At 39.7% G+C, this 15,752-nt stretch overlaps 1 protein-coding gene across 6 annotated transcripts in view; it reads left to right on the top strand.

Moving 5' to 3' along the window:
- enox2 (ecto-NOX disulfide-thiol exchanger 2) overlaps positions 1-15,752 on the top strand; it is a 163,390-nt gene that overhangs the window by 48,162 nt on the left and 99,476 nt on the right. For 2 of the 6 annotated variants that reach the window (XM_051072501.1, XM_051072502.1), the window contains exon 2: positions 10,882-10,944. The exons of the other annotated variants lie outside the window; for them this stretch is intronic. The gene's annotated coding sequence lies outside the window, so the exon portion shown is untranslated. The remainder of the gene's footprint in view (positions 1-10,881; positions 10,945-15,752) is intronic. 6 annotated transcript variants of the gene reach the window in all.

The raw sequence follows: 15,752 nt of genomic DNA, 5'->3' as shown, positions 1-15,752 counted from the left end.
TGTTAATTTTGGGTCATTACAAACTTCCTGTTCCTGGTTTCTTGAGCTAAGACTCAATCTGAACTATGTGAATTTCATTATATTTTGTTGAGCTGTGAACTGTCTTAAACCTGATTTATGTTGATACTAATTGCCTCACCCATCTATATACTAATTCAAAGTGGCTTTCTTGCTGTTTAGTCTTTAATATGTTTTTCTACTCACCCAAGTGGCTTTAGTAAAAAAGTAGAACAGTGAAACTCTTGGATGAGAGACAAAACATCTGTTATACCCGGCATCTGGTAGCCTAACGGTGAAGGCACGTATCACATAACTGCAACATTCTGGTTCAGTTCCAAGCCGGGGACCCATGTTGCATGTCAATCCAACTGTCAAATAAAGGCAAAATGCCTAAAAATATTAGCTAAAAACTGTAAAATCTGTTATACCAAGCCTCAAGACAAGTTGGTTTTGACTCACAGATGTCCTATGACCTGGATCACTGAGAGTCTTTGCAGGCATCACGTGTCAGCCTTGACAGTCACATTTCACTGTCAGACCTTTACAACTGAAAGATTTAAGAGCAGCATCCGGACAAACTGCAGGACTTGTGCTTATGCTAGTGTTTTAGTAATGAGAGGATCCACAGCTGTCACTGTAACATGCAGACACACACTTGTAGCTGTACTGTATCTCCTGGACTGTCCCACTTCAGTGCTCTGCTGGAAAGAACACGAGTCGACAACTCTCTGGGTGAAACGGTCACAGAAATATTACACCTTCCTGGCAATTTGGCATTCCCTAGACACAGAATGAACCTGAGTTTTTGTTTTTTAAGGTGGCATCTTTTTCCCCCTTACCAGCAGCACCAAGACAGTAGAATGTAGCACAACACATGGCATGATGGATGACCAGAGGGATGTAGGACACTACTGCTGTACATCTCTGAAGTTGCCTGTGTCTACTGCTGCCTCAGAGATTGTATTACAATACATTTTCTGCCTTAGCACTGGATGATAAATTGAGCAAATAAATCTAACTTTTATATAGGAGTTGCACTCTGTATCAGTTTTGCGGTTTTCCTCTTTAAATATCATAAGCATTGGCTGTTTCGTATACTGTGGATTTATTTGTGACAAACTGAATTCCTAGCAGGAAGTTTCATGACATTTTATGATTTTTTTCTCTGTTGTCCTTTGAATGTATGGCTGTGCAGGAGCTGACCCTCTTGGCCAAAATCTGTTCTTCCAAATATTGATATGTTGAACATTTCCCCCATAGAGAGAATGGAGAAAGCTGAGACCATGGTTCAGTGGTTTGGACCAGAGAACAGGGGTGTCCACAGAGATTGCTTGTCTGGAAAGCAGCCATCACTCTACTGTAATAGAGACTGAGAGCCCAGATTTATAGGTCTCTTACTTTAGGAAGAAGGAATAGCCTAAGGGGGGTGAAAGGAGCATGAAAACAAAATGGTACCGGAATGGATGAGCTGAATGTAACCAAGAATGCATTATTAATAGGATAGCTGAGGTTCTCTGTATGCTGTCTGTCTTATGGGGGCATTTTGCCTCTCAGTGAAAGAATGAAAGAAAGTGCTTTCATGGGTTACTTGGTAGAGTATGTCTGCAAGACTATTAACTTCATGTTCTAAACCATGTTTACATGATAACTTGGACCTCTGTGGAAATAAAGTTGGAAGACTCGGGGTAACCCAGGAATTTTCCATTTCCAAGATACATTTTGTGGTGAATTTTGTTTGGGTTGTTTCTTTCCATGTTATATCAACAAACTCGCACTCACAGATCCCCACTGTGCTGAACCTTTCATAGCTGTGGAGAAAAAAAACCCTATCTGAAATGTCATTGGAACTGCTCTGAAAGGTTTGGTGTTTGAGCTCAAAGGAAGCCCTGTACTTGCATGTTTACTGCACTGAGCCTGGCCAGAGTCAGACCCCCGCTGTTGGATAAATGCGAGGCTTTTTCTACACTCAGCATATCTGACTTGCCAATATTAGTTCTGTAGCTTTTTTTTTCTGAGGAAATGGGGGGGGGGTCAGCATTTATGGGAGGATGATACAACACCAGCGTAACATTTTGACCAGGGAATGGGGTGTAGTTTTCAGTTGGGTTCTTAAAATTATAGCTCTGTCTATTTTGGACCATTGGAATGTCAGCTGAGGTCAGCATTTGAGTGAACTTAAGAGCTCTCCCAGTGACATGGTCATGGTGAGTTGAATTGAGGACATCCACAAAGACAACTTAAGTCCAATTCCGCTTTTAAGTTTGTTACTGTGCTTTAGTAGTTTATAGTAGATAATATATAATATATATATAGTATATATATATGTCACTGAAATCACAAATTCTTCACATCTGTCTACCCACAGCAGTCCACTCTAGTTTAATACTAATATCTGTCAGTGATTGTTAGGCATCCACCTTTTTCTCAGTTTAGTGACTACTTTTAGAACAGTTACTTTTTCCATAAAATTTGTTTTCTTTTTGATGTGGATAATTACTCTTGTCTGAATCTGAACAGTCCCAGAACTTCATTAGTTTTGTTTTCTGTAAAAACACCATAAACATTCTTGCTTTTCATTAACCCATGTTTATGAAAGCACCACTAGTAGTTGTGGCTAAAGCTCAAATTACACTGTTACCTCAGGCAAGTGTCAACGAACTTTCCGGGGATAATGTGAAACAGGCACTTGGAGGAAACAGTGAGGGAAATGATGGCTAGAGCCAAGTGAAATGCCACTGCACCTGTTTGGCTGTTCTTTGGGTTTGCTTCACATGAAAAGTGTTTTAGCAAATGTTGGAAAATGGTACACTTTTAAACATGCTGTACATGTGCAGTAAACTCTGCTTTGCTCTGAGGCATCCTGGGGCATCCTTGAGATTAAGGGGTTGTAATCATAATGTCCCAACAGCAAGTATGAATGAGCTCTCTTTACCCCTCATTTCCTGTCACCTCGCGACTATCAACTAAAAGGAGAAAGATTCCCCCCAAAATACTATGGGGTGCATAATAAGTGTGCAGGATATTTGTTTTTGTTGGCTTGAATTAAGCTGTCGATGTTGCAGCTACAAGGCTTGCACTGCAACCATTTGGCTATGGGTGTACTCAAGATGAGTGGGGTATTTTGCATTTGAAAAAATAAACATGTTAAGTACTCTCTGAAGCACAAACAATGTGACAGTGAGATTCTTGTTACTTACTGTATTTGCCAACATGTACAGTGATCCCATTATGTCAGCCAATATTAGCGTATTGTAAATATGGCAAGCCAATCGAATTTTCAATCTGGCTCCGTTCAAGACTGCTGAGACTAAGATTATTGGACTACACTTTTAAATCTGTCAGTTTCACAGTTTAAGAGAAACAGTCTAGTGGTGGAGTTCAGTTGCTGGAAACCCTAGCCTCCAGCTCTGTCCCTTGCGTTTTTTTCTGGCACTCTTTGCCAGCAAGTCCTCTTAATCAGTACAGGTCTATACATCTTAAAGTGCTCTTTGCCCTCTCCCTCAGTGTTTGTGCCAGCAAGCTAAACTTTTGTTTTTGGCCCCCCACGCCTGTCCACCTTCCTGTGCTGCTATACATCAAGATGGTTATTTAGATGACCTGTCCTAGATGCTGAATGTGAAGGCTGTGGCCTTAAGGACATATGCTGACAACAGCTGACTTACCATCATAGCACCTAACACAGCCATTACAGACAGGGAGGTAATTGGATTCACAAATCAGCCATGGCTCCGGGTTTATAGTGGCACTGGGCTTTATGGGTCATATTTCAGAGACTGGTGGGCAGTGTGTTAGGGAGGGGGCTTGGTGGTAAGGAGAAACTGGCACAGGAGAGTCAGAGGAGCATCTAAACTCTCCTCTGAGAAACTGGTGGAGAGAAAATAGACAGATAAAGAGTGGATCCTGAAAACCTGTGTGTTCCAAACGAGGTCATGTCAAATATTATAGCTCTTGAAATTGGCTGAAATACGAGAAATGTTTTTTTCTTTTCTCTGGTTGTCCTTTCCACTAATGTGACCTTGCTTACTTTTTCTGCATTCATCTTGTTCCCTTTTATGTGGAGCATGTGCCTCCTAAACCACTTATTCTATACTATTTTTCATTTCTTTGTCTTCACATATAGACAGATAAAAGTCACAAGGAGGTTGATGATACAGTATACATGTGTGTTTGTGAGGCTGGATGGGAGGAAAAGCTGAGAAGAATCTCCTTCCTTTCCCTCCTCTCCAATAGCTGAAACATGCTGCGGGTTCTCAGTCATGCTTACTGTGTTTGTCCCAACAGAAGTCAGGGAGGGAGATCGATATGAAGATTAATTATTGTGTCCAAGTTGAGGGCTGCACCAACAACCTGCATTTTTCAGGCCTCTAGTGAATGTCCAAATGCCTCCCCTCCCAATGAGCGTTGAGCTTTAGCTTGTTAGTGTGGTCTCTGGACCGAAGCTGTGCTGAGAGAAAATTGTACCAGGCTCCAGGGGTAACACGCTGGGGCTCAGTGCAGCTCAACTCAGCACCACCAACAGGCAAACCAGGGGCCCCACAGCATTTTCTAGGCTTAATAGAACCTCCCGGATATTAGGTATTAGGGTTAACTGTCCTCTGAGGTATCAGAAGTAGAGGGGATACCCCAGGCTGTAGTGGAATGATATCTGTTTCTCTTGGGCACCCTGCCTTAAAATGAAACATTTCATTGGCTTGATCTGCTTTGGATCAGCAATAGAAGTCTTTTCAAGTAACATCTCCAGGCTAATATGATTTATAGTCCAGTGTATGAGCTCTAAATACTTAAAATTAAAATGACTCTTTATTTGTATTGCACTGAATTCTTTCCATCTGCTTGTCTACATGAGGATTATTTAGTAAATTTGTGCAGTACATTAGTGTGTTTCTGTTGAAGCACATTGATATATTGTGTCTTGAAATGTTCAATATGTCATGCCAATAAATCAACAGGATGTGTCTTGGTGTGAGCCTGAACTGCCTGGGTGGGGAAAGTTGGCAGACAGCTTGAATGATAGATATCCCTCCTGATGGCCACTGAAGCATTCTGGTGTTTTTGTAAAGGTGAAGATGTTTTGAACTCATTAGATGAACTTGAATCAGTCACAATCAGGGATCAGTGGCAGATATCAGGGGTGGTTATATCACTGTAAACAACCCCTTGATGGACTGAAGATGATCAAAAGGGTTGTTAAGGAAACACATATTTCTCACATTAGACCCCCCAAAAAGATTTACATATCCATGTCCTCTAAACAGACACATTGTTTTGCACATTTTGTTATGTTACTGACAGAATGTGTCCATGCTCAGCTCTGTTTTGTTGTAATTCACATCTGTGCAAAGGAAGCACTATCTGCCCAAATTTATTTTTAAAAACTCTCTTTTGACTAGTAGTAGAGTCTGTATGATTTTTATTTACCCAGAGTTAAAAAGGTGACCATGATAATAAGCCTGAGTAGAAAAGGACTGACAAAGGGAAATGGCAACATTTTTGGCTTTAATTTGATACAGCCACCCACTTTATCCAGACTGCCCAGAAAGTACATGTTTGATTCAGTGTCAGTGGAGCAGCTAAATATTATACAGGAGAGCAAGTCAGTCATTTGGGTCTTTGATTCACTAGTGTCTTATTTCACTCTATTGGATTTTTAAAAATGTAATGACAGCACTTCTGTGCTACAACAACTTTACATTGTCTAATTCCTGTCAATTATGAACAAATGTTAAAGCTGGTCTAGTGTCTTTGTATGGGCACTGTCTGGAATAAGGACTTTAATTTGCACGTATCCACTAAAATTTCTCTCTTGTTTGAGTCATTAGTCAGCTTTGATATTTACATCATCAGTGTTAAGGGAAGTTTGACTCCCTTTAAGATGGTGACATTGTGTTGTGAATGTTCACAGTCCCTGCACAGAAACAGTAAAAAATTGGCTTTTTTGCTGGAACTTTTGTGACTTTTTTGTTCTGTACTTGCCAAGTCGCACAACTCCATTTTCAAATCACTGTTGGAGTGAAGCTGTCAGCACCAGCAACTTTCAAAATGGTTTGTGATTGTTGCATCTGTGCATACACACTTTGGATGTTTACTTTGTATGGAAATGTGTGGTGGAGGTGCGATTGAGAGTACCTCACATTGGTACCTTTTACTTCTGTCAAATGCACTCTGAGGGATTAAAAATTCATAGCAAGGAAGTAATTGTTGTTATTGACATGTTGGGCTACAAATAGAATTCATTATTGATTATGCTGCCAATTGTTTGAATGATTATTCAATGAAACATTTTGTTTAGGGATTTCAAAATGATGGCTTTAAAATGTTTATTGTGTACGAACTGAGCCCAAAACCAATGATATTTGTTTACTATCACAGAGGACATTTGAGAAGCATGAATCAAAAATGTTTTCTTAATAAACAACTTGCATGATCAATTATTCATCAGTATCCTTGCTCACTACTTGACTAATAATTTCGGCAGTAATCTTTCTTTATGTAGCTTACAGTGAATACTGTAGAGTAAAAAAGTAAAGGTAAAAGTTGAATAATTCATGATGAATCCTACATATTGATTTGAGCAAACCTTTTTAGGACTTTTTAGATTTTTTATTTGTTTTGCCATTATAATATGTAAGCTTCTGCTCTCAGGCTGTAACTATAGCTGCTCTGAGGTTGAGGAAGAGTAGTTTGGTACACTGTGTGATGGTAAACATAGCAAATCCAAGTAACGCCTTACAGGTTTTTTAGTCAGTAAGTGATCAATCTGACATTTCCATCTTGTTCTTGTCACACCTTTTCTTTCCTGTTTCTTCTCTCATTACATTAGCCATTAATAATGGCGTGACTATACTCGCCAGTCTGTGTATTGTGATGAGTGATGGATGGATGGCATGAGGAGAGACAGTAGAGAAAAAAGAGAACAGAAGAGTGGGGCCACGCTCAGCCACATCATAGCCTCTGGAGCTATCCTGTTGCATGATCTATGGGGCTTCATTTGTTTGTGCTGTTTTGGTAATTAAACAGGGGAGGCCCACTCAGCGGAGTCTGGTTCTTGGCTTAGTTTCTCTCCCCTAATCTTCCCATAAGACCAGATAATTAATGGTGGAATGGCAGGAGAGCCCGCAGTCCTTCTGTTAATGGAAGGGATTCATCTTGTTTACTCAACTTACTCCTTGTTTGCTTATTCAGAGCTTGGCCAGGGTGTCATCACTGTGGTGGTCAGAGATATTGAGAGCTGGCATCTGTTCAGACATCTAATGGCAGATGATATCGTGACAAGTCCTGGAGCAGACTTGAATATTCTAAGCTCGGCCTTATCCCTCATCCTAATTGTCTGACTTTATCATCAATGTTTGCTTTAGTCACGTCTTTAATGGATTATGAGAGTACTGAAAGTTTAGGCATTAGAATTCCACTTTGACATCAAGTCATCCATCACAGTTTATCCAGGGAGTATTTCAAATATTGTCATTGAATAAAATTCAGTTGTTGTGTACTTTTAAGAATTGAGCCAGTGAAATTCCATATTCTTGTCCATAATTGTCCATAAATCCAGTTAAAAGACCAAAAATAACAGTGCATTAGTTCAACAAGTTAACAGTGTGGCTCAGATGTGTTTTTGGACAACAAAACTGGACAACAGCAGTCAGAAAATCTCACTCTCCAAGCACTTTATTAGGAACATGTGTACACTCCCTTATTAATGCAATCATTTGGCAGCAGTGCAGTGCATAAAATCATGCAGATACAGGTCAGGAGCCTCAGTTAATGTTCACATCAAACATCAGGATGGGGAAAAAGTGTGATCTTAGTGGCTGACTGTGGCATGGTTGCTGGTGCCATTCAGGCTGTTTTGAGTATTTCTGAAATGAAACTACTGAGCTCCTGGGATTTTCACACACAACGGTCTCTAGAGTTTACTTTACTTTATGTTGCTTGGTGAGAAAAACAAAATACTTTCAGTGAGGAGCAGTTCTACACACGGAAATACCTTGTTGATGAGAGAGGTCAGTGGAGAGTGGTGAGGCTGGTTGGAACTACCAGAAAGGCCGCAATAACTCAGCAGCACTGGACAGCATTTGTAGTTAGCTTGATGTGATGCTATCAGTACAGCTCTGATCAAGACATCTGAGGCCACGTCAAAAACATCAGAACATTTAGAGAGTTATAAAACAATCTGAATCCTGACATTTTGATACGGGGAGGACTTGAAAATATAATGCACATATTTATAACCACAAATGTGGTGAGCAAAAAAGCATCTCAGAATGAACAACACTTTGAACCTCATTTGGGCTACAACTGCAGGAAACCACGTTGGGTTCCACTCATGTCAGCCAAGGAAAGTAATTTTGAGGCTGCAATGGGCACAGGTTCACCAAAACTGGAGAGATGAGTTCAGTGTACTTCTGTGGCCTCCCCAGTCACTACATCTGAATCCATTGGAACACCTTTTGGATGTGGTAGAACAGGAGATTGGCGGCATGAATGTGCAGCTGACAAATCAGAGGAAATTATGTGTCATAATCATGCCAACATCTCAAAGGTATGTTTCCAACATCTTGTGGAATCCATGCCATGAAAAATTTAGGTCCTACCCAGTATTAGTATGGTGTTTGTAGTGAAGTGCTTGGAGTGTATATAATATTGCCTTACTTATCCTTTCAAAGCAAAAACTTAATGTAAGTCTGTGTGTGGTGGACTGCCATAAGATTTGTCCTAGTACTGTTCCTTCTGGCTGTGGGTATGACCACATTTGATATGTATTCATTTCCTGTTATTGACAAGTGTCAGGCAGAATTTGGCTTGTCACATACAAGAGTCAGACATGTAGCCCGCAGGTAAACAGAGCAATGGGGAAATGAGAGATATACCCATGGTGGAAGTGTTCCTGTGGGCAGCTGGCTGCTCAAATCTCCCCTGGAGCAATATTCTGACAAAGGCTTTTGAAGAGCTGAGCTGTCAGCGTCAGCCTCCTGACCGGATCCTCATTAGCCAACACCACTACCAAGAGAACAGGCAAGATGGAGACACCTCTTCAGCAGCACTCAAGGGAAAATGCCTTTCTAACTGCAAATTAATTTCGGAATAAGGGAGTCATTGTGTGAGAACAAGGTGGGGAGCACATTTAGCATTGTCTGGTGAAGTGGATTTCTCTCTGTGAGTGACATGCCACACAAATTGTCATTATGTGCATCCTAGGGAGAACTTAATCCTCAGGAGCTGCTTTAAGGTAAACAGAGCAATGTGGGGATGAGAGATATTCCCATGGTAGACTAGTTGTTTGGGGTTGTTTTTCATTGTCTTTCTACACCAAGCTTTGCACATGTTGCTTTCAGCTGAAGTCTCCCATTGGGTCCTTTTGTAATAGAGGTTGTCGCACTAGGACTGTTAACATGTAGAGTCATATAAACAACTGGCCAGAGAGCTGGCTCCAAAACAGTGTTTGGCCTCTGAATGATTGCTAAACAGGGACTCTTGAGGGTTTAGAGATCTCAAGGGTACTCTGCCCTGGTTAAGTGCACTCTGGATCAGTTGAGGAAAAAAACTCACTCATTGTTACCTTACTGTCTTATTATGGTACTGCTGTGATTAATGAGCTGAAGCTCTCACTTCAGGTATATGTGGTTGGTGCTGCTTAGGGGACACTGCACTGGGCAGCATTTGTAGTTGGCTTGATGTGATGCCATCAATATGCTTCTGATCAAGATATCTGAGGCCATGTCAAAAATCAGAACATTTAGAGTTATAAAGCAACCTGAATCCAGACATTTTGATACAGGGAGGACATGAAAATATAATGCACATATTTACTCTTTTTTTTATAGATAGGCACAGTCTGAACTTGAACATAAAAAAGAAAGTGGCATTCTCTCAGTCAATATGGAATGAATTTCAAAAAGTTTCTAGGAGCTATTTGATGCAGGTTAAACACTCAGCTATATTTCCCTCTCCCAGCAGGCATTGAGTGAGCTGCTTCTTAACACACACCCTTCGGTATAATAGTGAATAATAGAGACCATAGTTTATAATAGTCATAAAATGACAGAATGGGTGCTGCTGCAATGAAATCCCATAATTCAGTTTCGCATTCATTTGCACTGACAATCATAACTCCCCTGGACCTGGTCCAGAAAATAACGCAGCCAAGAATTAACATCTTGTTAAAGTTTAGAGGGCGTCCTCTTCCCCACTGAAGCTCTTAAAAACATACTTCAAGTCTGTAGTTGTATCTGTTTTTTTTTTTCTTTTAAATCACCAAATGCTGTTTTCATTTGTCAAGGGGCTCTCTTGCAAGGGAATATAAACAGAGCAGCTTTCACTTCACATTTTAATGTTTCCATGAGTTTAGCATGCATAGATGATAGATAATCTTTCCCTATCCACTTTCCAGACATGAAGCAGCATCATGACATTTGGTGTCATTCATTAATGATCTTACTATGGTCGTCAGAGGTATTCAGACTAATGGTATGGAACTGGGTCTTGTAGTACAGTGCAGGATTAGGGTTCTGCTGTGGTTCATCATCCAGAAATAGCACAAGCTGTTCATCAGCTGCTCTGGGACAGGGTGGTTAACAGAGGGCTTCAAGGTATTGAGAGGTTTGACCATGTTAGAGTTTCACTAAGGCTGGCTCTATATAATGAATAAGTCTTGCTAATCTGTTTGTAATTCTTCCACAAATCACTAGTGCATCAGTAGATTATTTTGTCTATCCCCTGAAATCCATTTGTAGCATTCAGTCTTGACATCCAGATCCTGGCTTCCATTAGTTTTAGACTGTTGCACCTGTTTCACATGCCTGAGGTGATGCAGTGTTCTGGATTTAAAATCAGATCAGAAATATTAATAAACAAAACAACTCTTTTGTTTGACTTCCTTTTTAGAATCCATGTGTATTGAGTGAAGAATATGATATATTGCACCCACTTCATACAGCAGCTTACCAGGTATGTGGAAGTGAGAAAGTAAGGAGCATTTGAACCTCTCTCTCTTTAGCACTTTTTAAATTTGTTATGCACCTTTCCAGTGTACAATCGAGTATAACACTAAAGTCTTCCTGTAGAGACAGTCTGAAACTGTTCACCGTTACTCCCATATTCCTCTCCACCTCCCGCATCCAAGGAAATAGTTCTTTTTGACCTATAACCTGACCCTCAGTAATAGATGTTCTTCCCATGCTAGTTTATGTTAGACATCTACTTATACAATGTGAATTTACTTCATCCCTACTTAGCACTTTACCCAGATTGTATCTTCTCCAAATGGCATTTATAGCATTATTAGCATTATTGTTCAGATGTTCCCTTTAAAACAGAGCCATAAGTGGAAAACAACAGTAGAAAGGGAAGAGAGGACAATGTAATGTGCCAGAGGCTGTTGAGTTTGAACTGGGCTGCTCTGTGACTTCATTTTTTATTTTTTTATTTTTTTTTACATCAGGACCATAGGATTGAACCACGACTTCTCCAAATGGAAGTAGGATTGCAAAGCAACACCAGTAAATTCATTCATGATACATTGGCAGTTGGTAATATTAATGAATAATCTCAATGGCACCTTGAATGTATTGTTTCAATTCTCCCATAAAATCCTGATGGGGCATATTATTTCTGCCAGATACCAGAAGGCATCTTTGTGTCAAGTATGCATATTTAATGAACTACACAAAGAATATCAGACATAGGAGTTTTCTGAAAAAGAGTACAAGGTATACAGTGTGCCTGGCAACAGCTTCTCCTGTTAGACAAGTACTCTATTGATTGAGAGGGAGATTGAAATTGATTGAGAACGAGACTGAGATCACTGAATCACTCCAGTTAAAATTACATTCCCTCCCCTCTCCTGTGTCAATGATAATGCATTCTGCACAGGGCAAGTATTATTCTGGATAATGCGCCTCTCATACTTCTACAGGCCAGTATCTTTAGTCTTGAGAATTTAAGAATGGGCAAATACAAATACAATAGCCTACTGATATATTGGCATAACATTTTGAAAAATCTGCCAATGACATCCATTCATATGCTTGTGGGGAGCTTAGAAATGGAGACTTGGAGCTGCCGAACTGCAGCCTCACTTAAAACGCTCTGCTCCCACCTTGCCAGAATTTTTGAGCAACCCCTGTGTAGAAAAACATTTTTTCTTCAACATTTCATATGGTTTTTTGTCTGTTCACTGAGAATCATTTTCCTTAATCCAATCAAAATTGAACCAAAGTCGAAAAACTGTGTTCAGGACTAGCTGCAGCTGTAGATCTAACAAAAAATCTAATCAAGGAAGTGCTGCACTGTTAACCCTGCTTCAGCTACTAGAAATCTTACTTCCCACCACAGCATTCGTTCAATGCATTAGATCTCTTAATGGATATATGCTTCAAATGGAAGTAGGACTCTTTATTCATTACATTGGTTGAATGGCCTCTGCTGGGCTTGGTTGCCTCTTCTATAGCCAGATAAGTGTGATCTATGAACTGGCTAATTGTCTTTGTCCTGATTGCCTCCATGACCAAGCCATTTACTGCCTGTAAAGGTAATTTCCTGTCCTATTTCTGTAGCATCCATCAAAGGAGACTCAGTCACTGCAAAAAGGACTATTATAGATGGTATTATTGCAAAGTTATTGTTTTGTTTTGTTAAATTATTGGAGCTTGTCTCCTGAGAAATAGCATGGAATGTGCAAACAGTAGGGAATGTATAACTAATTTCAAAGAGGCCAGCAGATAGTTACCCTAGCACCCAAGGCTGCCATGCTACATTTGTGCCACACAGCTCCTGCACTAGGTCAGAATGAGGAGAGAAATTAAAAATTAGCTGAGGAAATGTGTGGACCTATGTGGACCCGAACTTTGAGTGCTAAAGGAGCAGTGATCCCATTTTTATTTTGTTGTTTATTGTCCATAATTGCTGTCAAAGTAAGTTGTGAGACTGCTGCGATGTATGATACAAATGCAGGATGGACAGTTTTGATACACTGCTGCACAGTGGACATGTTATGGGAAGACTCATTGTTAGTGAATCTACTTTAAGTAGCATGTCCTTTTGGCAATGAACAAATTAAGTAGCAGATTTTCCCCCAAAGCCGATGCTCTGTCTTCAGGTTATATCAGCTGTTTAGTTTGTAATTCTTTTGGCTCCATTAACTGCAGACAGAAATCACAGGAAGTATAGGATCTGCTTATTTTGTAGTGCTTGCATTTCTCTTGGCTTTGACAAACTGCATGGAAGCAGGGGTAGTTAAAACACTCAGATAGCTCATTTTATTTACAGCCAGTTTTCAGAACATCCACTTAAGATTTATTTTTCAAAAAGAGGTTTTTGGCTTCTACAGACAGACACCAGAGTCACAAAATGTGTTCTATTCTGGTGCTTGTTGGCAAGTGAGATAAGCAAGAAGAGGACAGATTTGACAAAGTAAAGCTGTGATCGAACATCAGTGGGTAGATGGGAAGACAGTTTCTTGAGCAGCAGCCTGCAGATCATGAGTCTGTTATGACACTATTTGAACTTTTTTCTAACTAAGGTTATTAATAGGGTATGTGCAGTCACTTCTAAATATGTAACTCCCTCTGAAGACATTTTTCAACATATACAGTTGGGCTGCAACTAACTTTTCTTCTTTTTTTTATTAATCAATACATCATTTTGTTTATAACATGTCAAAGGATAGTGAAAATGCTCATCGCAATTCTAGAGATGACATCTTTGAATTGCTTGTTTTGTCAAACCAACACTACAAAACACAATGGAAATCAATTTATAATTGTACAAAACAAAGAAAAGCAGCAAATCGTCACATTCAGAAAGCCTGAATGCTTGATGTTTTTGCTTAATAGATAAATGATAAAGGATTTAAAACAATGATGTGATTAAAATATAGGCCAAAATACCTTAAAGTGAAAAGTTTTATTGATGTATTCTGGATGCTGCTTGATGCATGCATATTGCCTTTCCTCCACTATTATACTCCACTACAGCTGGCTGATTCACTGAACAAAAATCACCACAATATAGACGTTTTCTACACTCCGGCACTAAGGCACAAGCCAATAAAGCCCTGGTTAGGGATAACTTCATTTACTGATTGGAGTAATTGGAAATGCTGTCAGCAGTAATCCTGCCACTACAGATTTTTCAAATTCTCCTGTTTTACAATATTCTGATGCAAACGTAGTAAATCTTCCCTGACAACATTAGTTATTAATGTTGTATCTGTGATGTTGCCATTTTGACTTACTGTTCAGAATTTGATGCATTACTGCTCTTCCTACACTGGCATACTTTGCTAGTAAAGTTTGCACCAGGGGTCACATTTAAAAAGATGATTCACTTTACCCTTTGTCACTATGTTTCCCTCTTTAAATGAGTCAGAGCTTAGCTTTAGCATGCATCAGTGGAAACCCAAGGCATTTGAATAAATCAAATAAATCATTATGTTCCTAAGTGGGTGTTTACTTGACTGAGTGCAACCTGTTGTGACCCCAAGTGCTCCCAGCATCCCCGAAGTAAAACAAAGATGTTGTTTTGTGCTCTTGTGCCCCACTTCGGCTATTCATTTTATTTATGCCTTAAATTTCAGTGTGGCAGCTTTTGGAATAGATTCTCCCTGACTTGTTTCCCTGGTCATTACAGGAAGTAGTTTCTCTTGCTTCACTGAATAATTCCTTCTGGCACACTAAAACGCTCTTTGCCACAAACACCTTCCTTCCCATTTTCCAGTGACAAAACAACAAGAGACTTCAGACAATGAGTGTTGACATTTTCTGCCACAGGGTCCATTAGCACTCTCATGTGTGACTAAATATTGTTTTTTAAATTTTTTTTTTTTGCACTCACAGCTCCAAATGTTAGCATGTCTGTACTTGGTGAGGGCAAAAAGGGACAAAAATGAAATTTGTTATGGAGGACTTAATTCTTAAATGTGGCCATTTATTGTGTATTCTGTTATTTAGAGGAACTGTTGTGTCTTAAATTTTTGTGCTGATATATACTCAGGTAGTGTTGGTTATTCTCAGTTAAAATGTTAAAGGGGTGTTCTGCTGATTTTACACTTGAAGTCCAGTTTAACCATCATGATGATGACCATTATGATTATCACAGCTTGGCTTGAGACTTTAAATCTTAACCAAAAACCTGCTTGCCAGACTGGGCAATGGAGTTTGAACGATATTACCAGGCAGGAGTGTTTTCTTAGAATTTCCATCCTCCTTTCCTAACACGATATTTCAAAATGCACTAAAACAAAGCTATTGCCAGAGCTACAAAAGCAAGTTATATTAAACTACAGTTTTCTTTAAATGACGCTGCAGCGATCTGAACATTCAAGAATGTAATTTGGATTCATTTGCACCATAGATGGTTGATCCCCAGTCGAAAGCTTAAAAGTAAGGATGGCTCAAGTAGCTACCACTTGAAAGCCTGCGGATACGAGCTGTGGTGATTGAAATCTAAGAGTAGTGTAAAACATCACATCAATTGATCACTACAGAATCTACAGCTGTGATATGGCGTTCACACCTGTCAACTTTTGAGCAGAATTCAGATTGTTTTTCACAAAACTGTTTAGAAACAGGTGTTAACTACTGAAAGCAAAAAATATCATCACTTGTATGCTAATCAGTGGCTCCACCAAGGCAGCATATGTGTCCCTGTTAGCAGTGTAGATCATGATCAACATCAGACTTCACAGTGAGGACTTCAACTTCCTGGACCACAATTCAGAGCTCCGACTCATGGAGAATGACAAGTAGCCATCTGGT

The sequence above is a fragment of the Lates calcarifer genome, linkage group LG8 (genome assembly GCF_001640805.2).
Source record: "Lates calcarifer isolate ASB-BC8 linkage group LG8, TLL_Latcal_v3, whole genome shotgun sequence".
Taxonomy (NCBI): Eukaryota; Metazoa; Chordata; class Actinopteri; family Centropomidae; genus Lates; species Lates calcarifer.
The sequence above is the reverse complement of the archived record's forward strand: the minus strand, read 5'-3'. Positions and strand labels throughout refer to the sequence as shown.